This window comes from Peromyscus eremicus, chromosome 1 (genome assembly GCF_949786415.1).
Source record: "Peromyscus eremicus chromosome 1, PerEre_H2_v1, whole genome shotgun sequence".
Taxonomy (NCBI): domain Eukaryota; kingdom Metazoa; phylum Chordata; class Mammalia; order Rodentia; family Cricetidae; genus Peromyscus; species Peromyscus eremicus.
The window spans coordinates 147,907,306-147,913,887 of NC_081416.1; the positions used below are offsets into that span (position 1 = coordinate 147,907,306).

Consider the following 6,582-nt stretch of genomic DNA (forward strand, 5'->3'; position numbering starts at 1 on the left):
TAAAAAAAATATAGAAACATCTCAAAGAGTATCAGAAATTCAAGATAGGAACAATTTTGCAACCTCATGTTTAGTTTGTGTTAGGCACTGGTATTCTCTTTTTTAGAAATGAGTGTACATATGAAGATTTAGAGTGTTGCATGATTTGTATGATATAGAAAATAAAAATGCAAATACTAGAGAAGACATTAGAACAGGACAGACCAAGTAATGGAGAAATTCTCAATATTCCTAAATGTCTTTGGTGGACAGCCTGGAGCATATTCAATTAACAATAATTGATGTTTGTTGGTAGGACATTGAAATAAAGACCAAAGACAGCTTTGTTGAGCAGTAGGAACCACTTAGGTGCACTCATGACAATAGAATGTTCATCTGACATGATTGCTCAGCAGAGGAAAGAGGTCATCATCCTTCTAAGTGCTTTTCTCTGATTGCACTTCCATCATAGGTAGGAACACAAAGCATTATGAACTTGCTTCCTAAGTCTTTATGAACAAATTTATCATTGGTCTACTCAACACCCTTCATGGCCACACTGAAGTTAAACTTTTGTTTTCTTGATTTTAGGGGTTTTTGTTGCTTTGTATTTCTGTGTGTTTTTTGAGAAAGAATTAAGAGTGGTTAGGGAGCATGAGAGGATCTGCAAGAACTTAGGAGGAGGGGAAGAATATGATCAACTGTATTTAAATTTAAGAATTGTTCTAAATAAAAAATATTAAGAAGGAAGTAACAAGTTTATATTATATTATCTGTGTTGTTCTGTAATATTCTTTCATGCTCAATAGTATATTTATATTTTTTCCCTAATGATGTATGTAGGTACAATCCATTGTTTTAATTGATTTATGGTTTTTTGTTTGTTTTCAAAGACAGGGTTTCTCTGTGTAGTTTTGATACCTGCCTTAGAGCTTGATTTGTAGACCAGGGTGGCCTCAAACTCACAGAGATCTGCCTGGCTCTGCCTCCTGGGTGCTGAAATTAAAGATGTGTGTCACTGATGCCCAGTCTGCTTTACGTGTTTTATTGAATGAATATCCTCAAACTTATGTACCTATTTTCTTATTCCTGTATAATTAGGCATATTCTACTTGCTGTAGTTATTTACATTATAGTAATAGACACTATTTTTTTGTGTGTGTGCAGGTGTAGTGAACTTTATTTATGGTACTAGAGAAAGAAGGGATCCCTAAGCCCTTTTTCTTCTGGAGTTCTGGGATGTAAATTGTGCGGGAGAAGCTCAGTGTTTGGTGCTGAGTTGGGACAGGGACTCTTTCATAGCCCAGGACCTCTCTTGCTCTTGTATTCTTGCTGGGATGAGTGGCCCAGTGCTTCTTAAGCCTTGGAGGCCATGTAGGCCAAGAGGTCCACTGCCCTGCTGCTGTAGCTATATTCATTATGTTACCAAGAAATGTCCTTTACAAAGTTGACATTGAGAGCACTGCCAGCCTCAGTATCTAAGATGGAAGAGTCAGTATTGTAGCTGGAGTTTTCCTGTGTCCACCCAGGTCCTGCAGCCACTCAGACCCAAGTAAACACACATAGACTTATATTACTTATAAAATGTATGGCCATGGCAGGCTTCTTGCTATCTAGTTCTTATATCTTAACCTATTTCTATTAATCTAGAAGTTGCCACATGGCTTGTGACTTACCGGTACTTCTACATCTTGCTTCCTCTGTGTCTGTCTGGCAACTCCTGACTCAGCCTTCCTGTTCCCAGAATTCTCTTCTCTGTTTGTCTATATGGACCTCCAGGTCTCTATGGTTGGTACTGGGATTAAAGGCTCATGTCACCATGCTTGGCTATATCCTTGACCACACAGAGACTCTGCCTACCATGTAATTGGATAAAGGGCATGGGTTACCACCACCTGACTTCTGTTTATGGCTATTTGACCTCTGATCTCCAGGCAACTTTATTTATTAACATACAAATAAAATATCACATTTCAGTACAAATAAAGTATCACCACACAGTATCACTGTTAAATTCTCATACGACAACCTGGTCCTCAGTGTAGTCTGGGATGTCTTTTAGTGGGCCCTTGGTTGCCCTCTTCACCATCTTCTTGATGTCATCATATCATACTGGGCCACTTTCTCCAGGTGACATGTCAGATCCATGTCAGACATGTGGATAGGAACACAGAAGGCCATGCAAGTGAGCTTCTGATTGGGCTCTGGATTGACCTTGCCACAGCCTTGGCACCACCAGTGGATGGAGGGATGATGTTCTAGCCATCACAACACAATTCCCAGAAATGCCATCCAGTTTTCTGGGTGGCAGTCATGGCATTGAGTATTGTCATGAGTTCTTCCACAATGCCCAAGTTGTTATGGATGAACTTGGTCACAGAGGTTGAGCAGTTGGTGGTACAGGAAGAGTTGCTGACAATCTTGAGTGAATAGTCATACTTCTCATGGTCCACACCCATCACAACCATGAAGGCATCAGCAGAAAGAGCAGAGATGATAACCCTTTGGACACTATCTTTCAAGTGGGCTCCAGCCCTCTCTACTGGTGATAACACCAGTAGAGTTCACAACATACTCAGTACCAGCATCATCCCTTTTAATATTGGCAAGATCTTGCTGCTGGAAGAAGCTGAAAGTCTTCCTGTTGATGACAAGCTTCCCATTCTCAGCCTTGACTGTGTATATCTGATAGTTTCTAAAGCTATGTATGAATATTTTCAACTCTCCTAGGTATCATCAAACTGAATAGTAGAAAAGTAATTACTACAACTATCACAGTAACACTAGCTACTTATAGTACCACCTGTATATTTTGGGGTTGCATTGTTTTCTTATGTCTGTGTTGATAAATATTTTCCATTTAATTTTTGTTAAGCTGATGAGAGTGAAATATCTGTAATACATACTTTTCACTTAAACATTAACAATAAAAGAAATAGACTCTGGATTACATCTCCAGATACTACCACATCCTAACCTCACGATCTAATCACTTTTATCATTAATATCTATAAATACAAACTTATTATTTTGTCAATTTGTCCATATGAAATGGATCTTAAGACTTTCCTGAGGAAAGACAGAATTCCACACATGAAACACATTGTTGTTCCTCACTCTCTTTCATGAACTCTTCTCTTTATGTTTTTATATTGTAAATTCTCACATCACATATTGAGTCTCATTTTTTATGATTTTCCTCTTTGTTCTTAAAGCTACGATTATTTTATGCTGCTTATAAATTTTTAAATTGTGAATTATTTTAAAAATTGACAAGAGCATCGTCTTTAGGGGGTTGTAGGTAGAATGCCATGATTTGGATATGGATGAACTCTCTCCTTCCCCAGGGCTCATGTGACTGATGCATTCTCCTAAGGGTGGTGGCTTTGGAAAATTTTATTTGAGTTGTAACAGGTAAAGCTTAGAGGATGGTCCTAAGTATATTGGGGGTATGGTCTCAGATGTCCAGTTGGAGAGTTGGCTTAGTGTTGAAAGTGCATACTGCTCTTGCACAGGACCTCGGATCATTTCCAAGTGTGTAAAGCAATTCACAACAACCTGTAACTCCAGCTTCAGGGTAATTGAATGCCCTCTTCTCTCCTCTACAGGTACCTTCACTCACTTGCACAATGCCCATAATTTTCTTTTGGTTTTTCAAGACAGGGTTTCTCTGTGTAGCTTTGGAGTCTGTCCTAAAACACACTTTGTAGAGCAGGCTGGCCTCGAACTCACAGACATTCACCTGCCTCTGCCTCTGCCTCTTGAGTGCTGGGATTAAATGCATGTGCCACCACCACATGGCTCCCTTCCACAATTTTTCATTAATCTTTTTAATAAGAAGATATACATATGTAAAATATGTATAGGAAAGTATTCATGATATCCATTAAAAGTCAAAATTAAAAAGGAGCACAAAGGGATGCCAGAATATAGGATATATATTAGAATATAAAAACAGTGTTCTACTAGAATATAAAGACAGTGATGGCGGAGACTGCAACTGTTCCCCAAGACAGAGCCTGCCAGCACCCAACTAGACTAAGATGTGAGTCTTTATGCTCACACCCAAACACCCCAGCCCCTAGGATTTGGGCCCAGGGGCACAACCCTGCTCCCCTACACCCCCACCCACTGCAGTTCCAGTTTCAGGCCAGTTGGCAGGCAGACCTCCTGCACACAGGTCAGACTACCCCCATCCCACATCAAACCCTGTAACCCAAGCCACATCTCCCCCAACTCCTACCCACCCTCCGAGACTGCAACTGTTCCCTGAGACAGAGCCTGCCAGCACCGAAGTGGATGAAGAGGCCAGTTGGTAGGCAGACCTTTTGCAGACAGGTCAGATTACCACCATCTACCACACACTAAGACTCCAGCTACTCCTTGAGACAGAGCCCACTAGCACCAGTTGGACTAATAGCTGCTCCCTAAGGCAAAAAGTCCATCAGTCCATCAGCATCAATTAGACCAAGAGCTCCCACTGGATCGAGAGTATCAATCAGACCAAGAGAGGCTCCCTCAGACACAGACATCACTTGCACCAAGTGGAGAAAGAGATGGGTAGACGCCAGTGCAAAAATACAGTCAACAACATAAAAACCAATATGGCTCCATCAGAACTTACATCAGCAAGACTTGAACATACCAACACAGAAGAAACAGAAGATATCTACCACAAAAATGACTTTAAGAAGATATTAGAGATCTTAAAAGAGGAAATGAAAAATTCCCTTAAAGAAATCGAGGAAAAGTCAAACAAAAAATGGGAAGAAATCAGTAAATCCCTTGAAAGCCAAGAGAAAGCAATTAAACAAGTGAGAGAAACAGTTCAAGATTTCAAAACTGAAATGGAGTCAACAAAGAAGACACAAATTGAGGTAATGCTGAAGTGGATAATCTGAGTAAAAAACAGGAACTACAGATGCAAGTATAACCATCAGAATGCAAGAGATGGAAGAATGGATCTCTGGCGTTGAAGATACAGTAGCAGAAATAGATTCATCAGTCAAAGAAAACACTAAAGCCAATAAAGGCATGATGCGAAATGTCCAGGAAATTTGGAACACCATGAAAAGACCAAACCTAAGAATAATAGGGATAGAAGAAAGAGAAGAATACAAACTCAAAGGCACAGAAATTATATTCAACAAAATCATAGAAGAAAATTTTCCCAACCTAAAGAAGGAAATGCCTATAAAAATACAGGAGGGTTAGAGAAGACCAAATAGACTGGATCAAAAAAAAAAAAGTCCCCTTGCCACATAATAATCAAACCACTAAATATACAGAATAAAGAAAAAATATTAAGGGCTGCAAAGGAAAAAAGCCATGTAACATATAAAGGCAGACCCATAAGAATAATACCTGACTTCTCAATGGAGACTCTAAAAGCCAGAAGGTCCTTGACTGACGTTATGCAGATGCTAAGAGACCATGGATGCCAACTCAAACTATTATACCCAGTAAAACTCTCAATCAACATAGATGCAGCAAACAAAATATTCCATGATAAAAAGAGATTTTAAAATATCTCTCCACAAACCCAGCCCTACAGAAAGCACTTGAAGGAAAAATCCAACCTAAGGAAGTTAGACACACCCATGAAAACACAGGCAATAGATAATCCCACACCAACAAATACCAAAGAAGGGAAACATACAACAGTATCACCAAAAAATAACAGGAACTAACAATAACTGGTCATTAATAACCATCAATATCAATGGTCTCAATTCACCTATAAAAAGACACAGGCTAACAGAATGGATACTAAAACAAGATCCATTCATTTGCTGCATACAAGAAACACACCTCAACTTCAAAGACAGACACCACTTCAGAATAAAAGGCTGGGAAAATACTTTCTAATCAAATGGATTTAAGAAGCAAGCTGGTGTGGCTATCCTAATATCTAATAAATTAGACTTCAAACTAAAATCAATCGATAGAGATCGGGAAGGACATGACATATTTATCACAGAGAAAATCCGACAAGATGAAGTCTCAATTCTGAATATTTATGCCCCAAATACAAGGGCACCAACATTCGTAAAAGAAACATTACTAAAGCTTAAATCGCACACCAAACCCCATACACTAGTAGTGGGAGACTTCAACACCCCATTCTTACCAATGTACAGGTCTGCCAGACAGAAACTTAATGGAGAAATAAGAGAACTAACAGACATTATGACTCAAATAGACTTAATAGATATCTACAGAATATTCCACCCTAACAAAAAAGAATATACCTTCCTTTCAGCACCCCATGGAACCTTCTCCAAAATTGACCACATGCTTGGTCACAAAGCAAATCTCAACAGATACAAAAAAATTGAAATAACCTCCTGTGTCTTATCAGACCACTATGGCTTAAAGTTAGACTTCAACAACAAAAATTACAGAAAGCCTACAGACTCATGGAAACTGAATAATGCCCAATTGAATCACCAATGGGTCAAGGAAGAAATAAAGAAAGAAACTGAAGATTTCCTAGAATTCAATGAAAATGAATGTGCAACATACTCATACTTATGGGACACCATGAAAGCAGTGCTAAGAGGAAAATTCATAGCTCTAAATGCCCACATAAAGAAGTTAGAA

General features: G+C 39.0%; 1 pseudogene; it reads right to left on the reverse strand.

Moving 5' to 3' along the window:
* Window positions 1-1,969: 1,969 nt before the first annotated feature.
* On the reverse strand, window positions 1,970-3,616 carry LOC131921144 (glyceraldehyde-3-phosphate dehydrogenase-like; annotated as a pseudogene).
* Between the last annotated feature and the right edge of the window lie 2,966 nt (window positions 3,617-6,582).